Source organism: Dasypus novemcinctus, chromosome 2, assembly GCF_030445035.2.
Source record: "Dasypus novemcinctus isolate mDasNov1 chromosome 2, mDasNov1.1.hap2, whole genome shotgun sequence".
NCBI lineage: Eukaryota > Metazoa > Chordata > Mammalia > Cingulata > Dasypodidae > Dasypus > Dasypus novemcinctus.
Window position 1 is genome coordinate 124,431,192 of NC_080674.1, and position 15,412 is coordinate 124,446,603.

The following is a 15,412-nucleotide window of genomic DNA, read 5'->3' on the forward strand; positions in this document are numbered from 1 at the left end:
TGATTGACATATTCACAGTCTTATGCACAAAGAACCTGAGGGTCAGAAAATTTAAAGAAGTTGGCTTGAATCATGCATCTGCTAAGAACGTGGTCATGGACTCCCCTGGATGAATTCATTCTACTTCTAAGATATATTCATACTTTAAGGGGAAATAAAGAGGTGACAGTTAAAATTATGCATTCTGTTCTATAAACGTTATTCACTGATGAGCATTTCTTGGTTTCTGGAGTGAAATTTTATATGTTTAAAGCAAAACCTGCACATGATTTTTTTTTTTTACCTGAATAATATTTTTAATTAAGTTAAAATTTAAATGTCGGGAGAGCTTCAGAGCATTGGCTGCTTTTGAAAAACTGGAAGGTCCAGAGACTCAGAGCTGACATTTCTACCTAAAAGACCATCTCTTGGCTCTAGACAGTGGCTAACCCATGGATAGGGCATGGACTCTCCACCTGACCCTCATGCGTACACAGTTCACCTGCCCAGTCCCTGTAGGATTAGAGTTTGACACTTCCTGTTTGCCATCTTTGAATGGAAGCTCTGTTAATCACTTCATGAACTCTTTAATAACATTAAGTTTTGCAACCTTTCTGGGATGCAGAGGGTTTTAAGTTTAGGGGGAAAAAGTCATAATACAAAATAAATAGAACAGAGAGCCATCTCTTCCTGTCTTCTATTTAGGGGCCAAGATGTGTACCTAAGACTCAAGAGAGAGGTTGGAATACCAATAAGGTCTAATGTGAAATTCTTGCTTCAGGTTTAATTCTACTGACAGGCCACTTTATTAATGCAGACAGACCTCCCAAGAGCATAGTCTCTGAAACCCAGGACAGGGTGTGGCATGTTGGTTCTTATAGCTTCTGGATAATCAGCACAGGCCCTCCTTTGTGCAGAAGGAACAGATCTAACAGAATTTTCCCCACCCCCAAAAAATAATCTACCCGAGGCTGGAGTTAGGAGGGATATGCCTATTTCAAGCGAAATGCTTTTGAAAACACAATTATGGGTTTCAATTTTGTTGGGAACAACACAAGAAATAGACATTTGCTTGTCTAAATTGTTAACCTGGCTACTTCTGTCAACCACTAAGAGATAATATTGAATTACACACATATTGATACTTGTATATTATCACTATTTAAGTAGTAGATGTACAGGCTCAATATTTGGACATATTGACATTCCCAATAAGTTGTATACTAGCAAGTTATTTATGGTAATAGACAATTTTTTTAAAGCCCCAAGATACATAAAAGCCTATTTTTAGAACTAACCAGTCTTGCTTCCAGTTTATCATTGTAGATATCAAATACCTTTATGCTTAATACCTAAACTCAAATATACACACACACAAGCACAGATCTCAGGCTGGCAATCAGATTTCTGAAGTCGTTATTAAAATGGCTATATACAAACCTGCACTGACTCCATAGAATAGGTAGCTTAATCTTTAAGGCAGCAATACCCTAAAACAAGTTTAACCACAGATCTGTCTTACAAATAGGAAACTTTAAAATTCAATAAAACAGAGAAACTAAAAAGTGGGTCAGTTGTCAGTAATGTATTAATTTTTCAATGGAAGAATTTAGTTCTCCTGTACACTTTTTTCAGCTTTCCTTTGAAGTTAATAGCAGTCAAAATGGAATAAGTTTGCATATAGAATCAGCATATTGTGTTTGTTAATGCAGAGGATTTGGAGTACAAAGGAAATTAATGAGTTCTTTAAACTAACACAATTTTATGTTTTTACTTTGAACATGTCTTTGCACTGAAAGGCAATATTTGTGCTAAACTGGTAAAAACAAGAAAGATACAGCAGGTAGCAGGGTTTCTGTAGTGGAAAGAAATTCCACAGGGAGACTGCATCAAACCACAGAATTCATCCCCTTATTTCCCATGTCTAGTAACAAGTTCTATTATTTGAGGGAAGGGAGAGCAAGGGTACACCTTGATGCATACTAGGAAGGAAGATAACTTCCGTACTTTTAAAAGAATGTCACGGTTTTGACATATGGAGATATATATATATACCATAAAACAGTGAACCCTGCTAAATGATCATTCACAACTTCACACATTTTCATCTTTATTTCCAATAATATCTGTCTCACTATTCATATTCTAGTTGGTCATTAGTACATTCTATATTATCTTTCAGTTAGATACCATGCCTACCAATTGTTGGTTGTCAGTATTAAGAGTACATTTCTCTTCATAAAAATTATTGCTTTCAAATGAGCCAAAATGTTCTGTCATATAACAGCCCTTTTGATTATTTAGGAGGCAAGATGTGTGCCTAAGACTCAATAGCTTTGGAAGAGTCGTCACTCTTCTCAGTACTTTTTCTTATCGCACACTAACAAGTGGTTCCAGACTGATATGTTGGGGTCTGTTTTTGCATACCTTTTAGGAGAAATAAAGTATCTTCTCTTGGACAAACTCACAAACCAGCCCAATACTGTCAATCTCATATTCTGGAATATTCTAACTTGTTGTATTACATTCATAGTAGGAAAACCATTACTGGGATTCATTTCTAAATATAAATTTCCCACGGAAAAAAATAAGAAAATGAGAAAGCATTCTTTTTGTTTTTTCTTTATTTTCATTAGCAGCTTTGACTTAAGTTATTGTTTAGGTACTTCTGAGTAAATTCACATTAATTTTTTTTTTTAATAATCAGGCATTTGTCTTTATTTACTGTGTATCCAATAACCAACCTAGAACATGAATGTGATACTGTACATTAAAATCAACTGCAGAGATTAATAGTAATGCCTGGGGTTCGAACCCCAGAGATTCTGATTTAATTGCTATAGGTGGTACTAGGAATCAAAGCATTTTATAAACTCCCAAGTTAATCTAAGGTACAGTCAGGTTTGAGACACACTGCAAAAGGGAGGTACTTAGATAAAACTTGTGGAACTGAGTAATAAAAACTACTTTTATAAGAACAGAAACAAAAATTATTAAGTGGCTACAAAAATTCGGAAGTGAATGCCTTATCTACATTTTCACACCAAATTCTCAAACCAATCCTGTTCATCAAGAGAGTAAATTGCTGCCAATTCATTGCCCACATACCTAGAAAGCATACTAGGTCAAAATCGAGTTGAAAATCCCCTGAGTTTCAGGTTTACCCCAGCTGTGCTTTACATCTAGAACATTAAGCAACAACTAAAACAGTTTGAGCTAGTGATCCAAATATTCCTGGTATTCAAAGAACCGTTAGTTATAAGTCACACCTGCATTTTTTTCCTTGTGTTATCTTGTTTAATATTCACTTTTCTCCCAAAGGAGAGTAGAATAAGGGGAGTCTGAAAATATGCGTTAGTCTTCCTTTAGAGATTTTATGAAAAGAACAGATACACCTATTTTCTGCAGTGACGTGTTTCCTACCATGCAAGATTCAAGCACTCAGCATGGGAGGGTCAGTGATTCAATGATGTGTCCATGTTGACATACTCCACTGATGTGTTCTCCCCAGGAAAGAGTGATTTTGCAAACACAGCCACCTCATAGACACAGGAGTTGTCATAATTAGAACAGCTCCTAGGTGGCATTCAATTCAATACTCCAAATGATCCCTTAATTATCAATAGATACTCATTGAGCTTCTGGTTAAAATCTCCAGTGACAGGAAACTAACTCACTAGTTCATGAAGGGACATTTTTCATTTTCCAATTTTAAAATAGCTCTAACTATAAAACAATTCTTCCTTACTGTCTTGGATTTTTTATCTTTTATTTTTTGGACCCCAGAAAATTATGTTCTTAAACTAAGCCATTCCTGTGCCAGTAAAACTATTGCATATGGTGCAATGGACTTTTTGGGTAGTTTCAGTCAATGTGATTAGATCACATTGATTAACGGCCTTTGATTAGATTGCAGGACCCAGAGCAGGTCCTTATCCTTTTATTGGAGTCTTATGTAAAGGGAACACAGAGAAAGACAGCTGCCATTTTACACCGCCATGTGAGAGAGGACTCTAAGATCACGTACAGCTGCACAAAAACAGAAAAACCCCAAGAGGCTGAGAGAGAGGCTGGAGTCTGGAATCATGCAGCAGCTTGAAGCTGAAGAGAAGATGCCCATAGGAGAGGGGAGAAATGAGCCATATACCTGATCACCTACAATTGACCTCAGAGAGAAAGTGAGCCTGGAGGAGAAAGCAGAGAGAGATCGTTAGACCCACCCTTTTGCCTTAACATGTGGCATGAGTCCAGGATTTACCAGCAACTGACCTTAGTGAGACAGCACCTCTGATGATGCCTTGATTTGAATATTTTCACAGCCTCAGAACTGTAAGCTTTTACCTTAATAAATTTCTATTATAGAGTTAACACATTTCTGGTACTTTGCATCAGCAGCCTTAAGCAAGTAAAACACTTGCCATCTGCCGTTAGAGCTCCTTCTAACTTCTCAGAGTCACAGAGACTTTTATTTATTTTTAAAAGTAAGTCTAATTGTTAACAATACTTGAAAATGGTGTAATTTGCATTACTAATTCTACATTTCATGATCTTGAGAAAGATCTTTTCCACTGTCTTCAAATACCATTATCATATGACCATCCTCTAGTGGGTTGAATTGTGCCCTCCCTTCCACCAAAAGATATGTCCACATCCTAATCCCCAGAACTGGGAAATGTGACCTAATTTGAAAAAAGGTTTTTGCAGATGTAATTAAGTTAAGCCTCTCAAGGTGAGATCATCCTGGATTATCTGAGGGGACCCTAAATCCATATCTGTCCTTGTAAAAGAAAGAAGAAGAGAAGATAAAGACACAGAGGAGAAGCCCATTCAAGATGGAGCAGAGATTTGAAGTAGGCTGCCACAAACCCAGGAATGCTTGGGTCCACCAGAAATTGGAAGAGACCAAAAAGGACTCTCTGCTAGAGTTGTGAGTACACGGTACTGACAACTTGATTCCTGTTCCTGTTCTCCATACCTGTGAAATAATAAATTTCTGTTGTTTTAACACACGTTTGTGATTTTTTTTTTTATGGCAACCACAAAAAACTAACGTGCTCTCTTGGGCATGCCTCACCAAATCATCAGTCCTCCTAGAGTATGCTATACAGAACAAAACCTCAACAAAGTGTGGTATGGTAATAAAGAATCACATGGGACCACACTCTACAGAAGAGATCTATCCAAAAACATTTTCTATTTCTAATAAATTTCTATTTAAATACACCTTTCCTATCTTCTATTCAAAGAGTGGTTCCCTCCTTCCCTCCCTTCCTTCCTTACTTTTTGTTTGCATCCAAGCTCAGATGTGTCCAAAATCAAAACTTGTTAAATTTTTTTAATAAAATTTGTTTATGATTTCTTCCTGGTCTATACTTTATCTCAGCTGATATTTCTTGTCTTGGTGACAAGAAAGGAGAACTTGAAGAGGACATGAAGGTTTTTCTCCAGAGTAACATTGTCAAATTAGTCTAAGCTACCTTAAAATGAAGGAAAATCTGATGTCCAATATAGGTGATAGTGTTTTGCTTCAAGTTTTAATTAATCTTTATTATAAGAATATGTCCACAAGCTGAGAATCCTGTGTTAAATATGACACATACAGATCATAAATTTTTATTATTCTTTCAACTCAGTATGAATGATATTGTTTAGTGGGAAAATCCATTTCTATTGTTTCTAAATTATCAGATCAATTGTTGGACTTAGAATCACATCTTGATGGTACAAAGGATTTTTTTTCACACTGTGATTGACTACTCTAATCAGAAATGAAATGGGTATTGGTCTCTGAGGAGGAAATTCTGGAGTCATACCAGAATGATCTATCTTCACCAGTGCTTAGACTGTAAGGAGCTAAATGCACCACGGTATTAGATTGAAATGAATTATGCAGAAACTTTGACAGACAGCATGTGTAATTTCTTCTTTAAAAACCATTCAAATCATTCTATTTCATCTTTGATTATGTAGTAGCTATGATGAAAATCAGTAACCTCTCAAATGTTTTAAAACACACATACATATGGATTAAAGAAAATTAATATCTTTACCTTTGCAAAAATCATTCAAGGAGCACATTTGCCAGTAAAATATATTTAAGTCAGTTTTGCACTTCCCCTAAACTCTATTTTCAGAGGTTTATAATGTGGTCATAAAAATTCATTCCAGGCTAAAATTCAGCACCAAGGAAAATGTGCTTTACACTTGGTAGATAACCATTTCCTCTTCTTTCATTTCTCATGACTGTTAAAAAAATTTTTCTGCTGAGTGTTTATTAAAAGTTGTGACATTAGCCAAACTGGTGGGGATCAAAATCATAACTGAAATTCTTGGAATCCATGAAATTAAGAAGGGCATCTGCGGGAGAAGGAACATTTGCCTAAGCCCATACCTACTGCTGATGAGTGGACCTTTTCTATAAAAAAATCACCAAGTTCATCTGATCCTAGGAGTGATTCTAAAGATTTGAATGTGAACTCTGTTTTTCTGCCTAGTCATTGATTTACCTCTGTCTTTGGGCAGTAAATAACTTTGCTCTGATTTTATTTCTTTTTACCACATTCTTTTCAGGACTCCTCAAGTTATAGTTGGAAAAATTATAGTGGACTTCTTTCTCCCTTGAGAATATATTGTTCCAACCAAATGTGTAATTTTATTTTATTTTTTTGTCTTTATTTTTGTAATGTTACATTAAAGAAATATGAGGTCCCCATATACTCCCCACCCCCCTCCCCCCACTCCTCCCCCATAACAACAACCTCCTCCATCATTGCATTTGGTGAATACATCTCTGAGCACCGCTTAACTTCATGGTCAATGGTCCACACCATAGCCCACACTCTCCCACAGTCCACCCAGTGGGCCATGGGAGGACATACAAGGTCCGGTAACTGTCCCTGCAGCACCACCCAGGACAACTCCAACCCCTGAAAATGCCTGCACATCACATCTCTTCCTCCCACTTATTTCTTCCTCCCACCTTATTTCTTTTTACCACATCCTTTTCAGGACTCTTCAGGTTATATTTGGAAAAATTATACTGGACTTCTTTTCCCCCTTGAGAATATATTGTTCCAACCAAATGTGTAATTTTAAAGAAAGCTTTCACACATATTATCTCCTATCATTCTTATGGCAACTGTATGAGGGGGGCTTTCCAAGGCTATGTCTGGAATCAAGTAGATGAAGCTTTGTGCCCCAGGCAAGTAAGTGAGAGAGTTAGAACTGGAACTCTGGTTCTCTGAAAATCTAGGCTGGAGAATTTTCCATGCAAACAAATAGCTCCACATTTCAAAAAAAAAGAAGTCTGGGAGAGCAGCTTACTTCTGATACCCCTATATCAAAACATCTGTTAGTGCAAAAACTTCTGACACAACAGTTCATTCTGCCTCAATGACCAGAGCAAGAAACAGACCCATGGGAGGAAAAGTGTTGATAAAATTGATCCAGAGATGGAGCAGGAATGTAAAAAGAAGATCACATCTCAGTATTATTCTTGGATGGTTACTGTACCCAGATGAGAATGAGAAATAGACAAGCATTGAGATCCCATCCATTCAAAATGACATAATTTTAGATTTATGGAAAAAAAAAAATCCATGTGTTTTACTTTGCCAGGGTTGCTATGAAAAATATCACATATTGGTTGACTTAAACAACAAGCATTTTTTGCCTCATGGTTTTGAAAGCTAGACGTCCAAAATCAAGGTCTCCCCAGGCCACGCTTTCTCCCCACAGTCTGCAGTGTCCTGGTGTTGACTTGCACAGTCCTTGGGGTTCTTGGGCTTGTAGCTTTGCCTCCATGGCACGGTGATTTGCATCATTCTCTCCTCCCATAATTTAATTCAAACTCTGGTTTCTTTGTTTTCTGACTTCTTTGAGTTTCTGGTTTCTGTTTCCACTGATTGCATCTGCATTTCTTCTAACTTCTTAAGGTGTCCCGTAAAATAGTTTGATTCAGTTTTTTGGGCACACCTATGTAGGCTCTTCATGGAGTCCACACCCTGACTCACTGTAGCATAGTGGAAGCTACTGTTTACATGTGGGTTTTCACCCCCACAGAAACACAGATTTTTTTTTTTTAAACTTGAATATGTCTTTTATGGGATACATGATTCAATCTCCAAAATGTTATTTTCACATCACAGATTTGATCCGTGTTGGAAACAGTATGATGATGTACTCTTTCTCTTTGCATTAATTGCTCTAAAGGTACAGGTGGAACTCAACAGGACTAATTTGTGTTATCTACTCTCAATTAACCTAAAACAAAAATTTAAAAACTAGAAAACTTCGGCAACCATCTCAGGTTAGAAACTATTTTTGAAGTTCAGATAATTTTTTTTTTCTCGTTAATGTTTCTACCTATTTCCTGTTGAAGTATTATTCAGGAAGGAAAAAAAAATACTTGAAAAATAGCTCTTCTTTGTTGAACTTGGTGGGGAGGATGCATTTGAAAGGAAAATAAAGAACAGATGTATCTCTGTTTTTATTACTGCTTAATGATTTTCCTCCCCGAAAATGCCCATTTTTATGTAAACAAGCTTGCATTCCAGTTACCTTTATGCTAGACAAAGATGTCATTAATTTTCAAATGCTTTCCTTTTTTTCCCTTAGGCAGCAAACTCTTGGGTGCCACATTAGTCACATACCAGAAGAGAATATTAATTTAAATAATGACGGGAAATTTGTTTTTATAATCTCTGCAGAATGGAAAACAGAAGGACAACCTCACTGCATTGCAGATTTAAGGGTGTACCGCAGTATTTGTGCCCTTTCACCCAAGTGTTCTTGTTATGCCTATTCACTCTCGTTGGGTCACCTTTGTTGTAAACTGAGGGAATGGTATTTACAGGGAATATCCTCCTTCCATCAGCCCACAAAGAAAATACACTAAATGTGCCTACTCATATGTCTCACTAATCTTAATACTAGGGTTCTTGCAGAGTTATATTTCTTTGAATAATATAGAGTTCATTAGTATTTAAATTATTGTCAGACAAGAGTTTTCTTAGTGGGTACTTTTGGACAAAGGTCAATTTATCATTAGCTTTTCTTTTGGCTTTAGACTGATAATTTTACCTTATAAGTGCTATGAGTTGTGCAGAGATTTTCTCCAAATTACCAAGCAAGTATACAATAAATATTTGTTGAATATATTAACTCTGAAGTTCGGCCTCATAATTTGATAGCTACCTTTACAACTTAACTGTTGAAATATAAAGCGAAATAATAAAAGCCAAACTCCTTGGCATGGCTTATTAGGCCTTCCTAGAATCTGCTTCTGCCAGCTTGGTTAGCTGCATATCCCACTGCTGTTCCGTTTGGATGCTAAGCTCCATCCAACCAAAATTACTTAGTTTATTCAATATTTTACATTGATGTGTTTTTCTCTGTCCTTGCCCCTGCTACTGCCTCTAACTGAAATGTTGTCCTTTGCTATGTCCACCAGGAAAATTCCTATTTCGATCTCAGAATCAATCTTTTTCTTTTGTATCTGACAAATATTCCCCAGTCAACCCGCATCTTGTCTTTCCCTCTTTTAAAGCCCTCACTAGGAGGTAATGGGGTCATTTGTTTACCTAAGCGTCTCTCCCCTGGAGCACCTGTGCTTTCTTCTTCTGTGTATTCCCAGGGACTACCACATTATTCCACACACATGGCTGGTGCTCAGTAAATGCATGTTGAGTAAAGGAATACATAGTGCAAAGAAAATGTGGAGTCTATATTATCTATAGTCCTTTGATTAATGTGAACATGTGTAACTACAGAATGAATGTTGGTCATTTTGAATTTACTAAATGTTTAACGAAATGCTTATTTTGATGCATTATTTTTCAGTTTTACCATAATGGTTTCCAAAACATAAGGCAAGTTAATGAGTTATATATTCTTTAGGTTAATGTAGAAGACACCAGGAGACAAGTTCTGGTTCTGGATCTGCAACTGACTGCTTGAATTATTTTGAGCAAGTATCTTGATTTTCTTGACTTCACCTACATACTCTTAGAAGTGACAGAGCTGGCACTGGAATTTGGATCTTTGGATTCCGCATCCCTGCTTTCTTAACCTTAACCTAGCTAAGCTGCTAATACTCCATCCTAGAGATGGAGAGAGGAAGGGAGGAAAGAGGGAGGAAGGGGGGAGAGGACAGAAAGAAACAATGCTGCTGTGCTTCTGTGAGGTAAATAGAAAATTTAATTTTATAAAACATTACGAGTGAAGTTGTTGAACAGGTAACAGAATAAAGTTCTACTTATTTTCTTCATAACAAGTCCATTATTGTGGTGAGTTTTATTTTTTCTAGTAATATAAAAATTGCTTTTTATCCTGCTACAGAATGTTTAAAAAAAATGAATACAATACAATACAATAAAGGGGTAGGTAATCCATTTTTTCCATACTGAAAATTTTTCTCCATTTATAATCATTTTCAGGAATGAAATCTTAAAGTTTCAATGATAGCATACCCACTTAGTCAGAGTGACAAACTAAGAAAGCAATTGAATTATGACGCTAAATATTGGAGACGTGTATTTGGGAGAAGTCAGGGCACATTTGTTTACATTACTTAATCTAAAATACTCCCTCAACTTTTCAACTTACTTTCTGTATGTAAAGATACTGTATGTGTTTAAGCTGCTGGAATACTCTGTGTATATACTCAAGATAATGTAAGTAAAGATATTAATAACGAAATTTGAGAAAAATGTGTTTTCCCTTTACACAATGTCAGGAGCAGGCCAAGGAAAGAAATTGGAAATGAAACTGTTCAATTCAAACTGCAAGAAGATAAACGACCAAGAGAGAAATTTTGTTTTGCTTTGTAAATGACATTCAAAAACTCTCAATAAAAAGAATGCAACTAGGTTTTTGAAAGCTTTTGCTATGTCAAGGAGAATGTAATACATCAGTGTAACCATGAGCAGAGAAAAGGGAAAAAAAAAGAAGGGGTCATAGCTGTCTGTGAGTCTGTAAATAAACATCGTCTAAGTTGCTGCAGGTAGTGCAGTACATAACATTGACTCACAGACTTACTGAAATGATGCTGCTCACTGCTTATAACAAAAACAAAAGATTTATATTATTCCCACTTCTTATCCTGTGGCCTATCAGGCATTTTGCAGGGAGAAAAGAAATCATGTTTATTTTTTTTAGTTATGAAAAAAGGATAATCATTAATTTTTAATTTTCTATAGACTAGAATATTTTAATAGAGTGGTAAGACACTGTGTATGTGTTTGTGTGGTTTTATGGTTATTCTCAAATTTCTAATTGGTTAACATGGCTCACTATATAGCGGTGATATCTTATTAGACAATCTCCATTAATAATGACAGCTATTATATAGTAATCACAAAATTAAAAAATAGAAATTAAGGTTTAGTAATAGAAATTTTAATAATATTTATGGTAATAATGAGTTGAAAACTAAAATTATCTAGCAGCCCCCAAACAAGTTTATATTTATGTAACTTTACTATTATTATTCAAAGCATGACAATCCCAGAAGATGTGTAAATAACTTGATTTTTGGTTTCAGGAAATTCCTGAAAATCCAATTATCTAACCAATAGACTACTCAGCTAGGTAACATCATGTTCACAGTGCATGTAGCATGTTCACAGAACAATAGCTTGTTCAACTAGGCATATCAAACAACAGATTAATCTTCAAGAGATATTTTTAAATTCTCCTTAGTGTGTTCATCAATAATAAACTATTATATCTCAAAATGTAGGCAATCCCAATCAGGATCTCCCTACACCACCCCATATAGAAAATCCTGCCTTAAACCAGACCCTACAAATATTATAAATATATCATCCAGGATCTTCTGCTTTTGAAGACAAGACAAAACCTGTCAGGGTTTTTTATGTTTTATTCCTTTAATTGCAGGAATTAAGAGAAAACAGTTTTTAAGGTCAGCCATGATCTAACCAAGGCACCCTGCTACTGTGATTCTAGGTCCTTGACTCAGAAACAGCATGCTTCACTGAGACTCAGGGGTCTCTCCAACCAGGGCAGTGAGGTAAGTCTCGCATTATCTCTGAGCTCTAATTTCTTTTTACAAAACTTTCAAAATGCTGAGAATATTTTTCTTACAAATTTTAGGTATTCTTTGATTATTTGATGAGATTAGAACACTTTTATCTTTGGTGGAAACTTTCCTTATTACTAATAACACTGCAAATTTTTTGTGAATTGTCAATTTTTTTGTTGTTGTTGACTCAAAAGGAGAAAGTTCCTGGGAAAGTGGATAGGAACAAGCCCTGGTAAACCCACTTTATGAGGCAGCCACAGGGACTGAAGAGTCAGAGTGGTCTTGTCTCAGTAGTGGGAAATAATAACCCCTAAATAATGCCCTGGTACTGCCTAATAAGTCTTAAACACAAGAACTGAAATGGACCAAATTGTCTCCAGATAAATAAATGTATACAGTAAGACTTTTTGTAGAATTAGAAAACTAACAGATATTTTAAAAAGGAAATCACAATATCAAGCATCCAATTAAAAACTATCAGGTTTGCAAACAAGTAGGAAAATATGACCCAAAATGAGGGGAAAAAGAATCTGAAACTGACTTAGAACAGATACAGATGTTAGATCTGGCAGGAAAACACATTAAAAGTTTTTATAATTGTATTCCATATGTTCAAAAAGTTAATTAAAGTCATGGAAGATATAGAAAATTACAAATGAACCTTCTAGAGAGTAAGACTGTAATTCATGAGGTTAAAAATAAACTGCCTCAGATTCATGACAGATTAAATATTGCAGAAGAATATATTATTAAGCTTTAAAATATAGTAATAGAAACTCTCCAAAATTAAGTAAGAAGATAAGAAATAACTTTAAAAATGAGCAGAGTGTCTGTGAGCTATGATACAATTTTAAGCAGTCAAATATGCATGTGATTGGAATTATGAAGGAGAATAGAATATACAAAAATATTTCAAAAACATTATTCCCAAATTTCCCAAATTTGATGAAAACTATAAATCCACAGATTCAAGAATTTCAATGAACCCCAAGCACAAGGAATGAATAAAACAACAGATAGTCACTATATAGCCAAATTTCTGGCAACCGTGGATGAAGAGAATATTTTAAAAGCATTGAGGAAAAAAAAATAGAATGTTAAATACAGGGTAAGGATGACAGCCAATTTCTCACCCCATCCCCCCAAAGAAAGCCAACAAGAAGATGGAGGAAGAACTTTAAAGGACTGAAAGAAAATACTGTTAAACTAGAATTCTATATATAGTGAAAATATACTTCAAAAAATGAATTGAAATAAAGAATTTTAAGTCATACTAAAGGTGAAAGAATTCAACAACAGCAGACCAGCACCTCAAACAATGTTAAAGGAAGTCCAAAGTTAGAAAACAATGATAATAGATGGACATATAAATTCACAAAATGTACTGAAGAGAATCAGGAATAATAAATATATGGTAAATTTACAATAATTTTCAATTTTTAAAAGACTCTTTAATAGGTAATTGACTGAACAAAAATAAAACAATAGCTACGTTCTTTGGGGTTTAAAGAATAAAACTAAAACCTATGACAACAAAGTCACAAAGGCCATTAGAAAAGAACAGAACTATACTTTTTCATAAGATTTTTATATTATGTGGGAAGCAGTACAACAAAACTCTGATAAATTAAAATATATACTATAAATCATGAACAGCCATGAAAATAGCAAACCAAAGAGTTATAGCTAATAAGACAACAATAGAGATAAACTGGAATTATGAAAAATACCCATTTAATCCATAAAATGGCAGGGGAAAACATAAGAGTAAATAAGGAACAATGAAAAGATGAGAGAAATAAAAAACAAATAATAAGAGTATACATTTAAATTCAACCATATAGATCAATGATCATAATTACTGTAAAGATCGGACCATCATAATTTAAAGAAGAGATCGGAAGGTTAGATGAAAAAGCAAAATCCACATTAAAGCTGCTTATAAGAAATACACTTTGTAACACAAGTAACACAAGTAGGTTAAAAATAAAGGGATAGCAGTACTTACATTAGCCATTTTTTATTTGGGTTCATATATTTCATATTTTGTTTTTATTTTTCTTTTTTATCTTTTCAATTATTCTTACTAATAATCTTCCTTTCTATACTCTCCTTCAATCATCTTTCCCATTTTTTCCCTTTCAACATGAAGAAATTCCTTCATTATTTCTTGAAGTGCAGATTTCTTGTTGACAACTCTCTTCTATTCTGTTTATTTATGAATAATTTGAACTCTCCCTCATTTTTAAATTCCAGCTTTTCTGGATACAGAATTCTTGGATGGCAGTTTTTTTTTTTTCTTTTAGTACCTTAACTATGCTATATTACTGCCTTCTCATCTCCATGGTTTCAGATATGAGAAATCAGCACTTAATCTTATTGAGCTTCCCTTGCATGTGATGGATCTCTCTTCTGTTGCTGCTTTTAAGTATTCTCCTTTGTTTTGGGTGTGTGGCAATTTGATAAATAAATGTCTTGGGGTGGGCCTGTTAGGATTTATCCTGTTTGGAGTGTGCTACACTTCCTAAACATGTACGTCCATGTCCCTCAAAAGAGGTGTAAATTTTTCAGCCATTATTTCCTCCAACACTTCCTCTTCCCCCTTTTCCTAGTCTTCTCCTTCTGGGATGCCTATAATGCATATGATTATGCATTTTGTATTGTCATTCAATTCCATGAGTCAATGCTGAATTTTTTCTGTCTTTTTATTTCTCTGTTCTACTATCTCTGCAAGATGTACAATCTGTTAAAGATCACTAATTCTTTCCTCTGCCTGTTCAAATACGCTGCTGTGTGCTTCCAGCATATATTTTATTTCTTGTACTGTGCCATTCATCACCATCAGATCTGCTATTTTTACGTATGTTTATGATTTCTTCTGTATATTCCCACAGTGTCTTCTTAATATCCTTTATTTCATCTGTCACATCGTTAAGTTGATATATTTGTTTATACATCCTTGATTAGTTGTTCCATATTCTGCATCTCCTCCTGTTTTTTAGTTTGTTCATCAGACTGTACTATGTATCCCTGTTTCTTAGTATGGCTTGTAATTTTTTGCTGGTGTCTAGACATTTGTTTATCTTGATGGACTTATTCAGATGGTTTGCTTCTTCTACTCTAGGGTTTTATTTTGTTTTGATTCGTGTTAAGGTTCCTCTTTGACACCTGGTTATTCTTTCTCAATGCCCTAGTAGTTGTCCATGTTCCTAATTTTCACTTGGGCTGCAACATTCTCTAATGAAGTGGCAAGAATCCCCAGAGTACATGGACAGTGAATTGGACAGACTAGACTAATATGCCAAGCTTTTGATATTGATGTTTGTAATTATGAACCTCATTCTTGTGAAACTGAAACTTAGCTTAGTATTATATATTGTCTATGAGTTA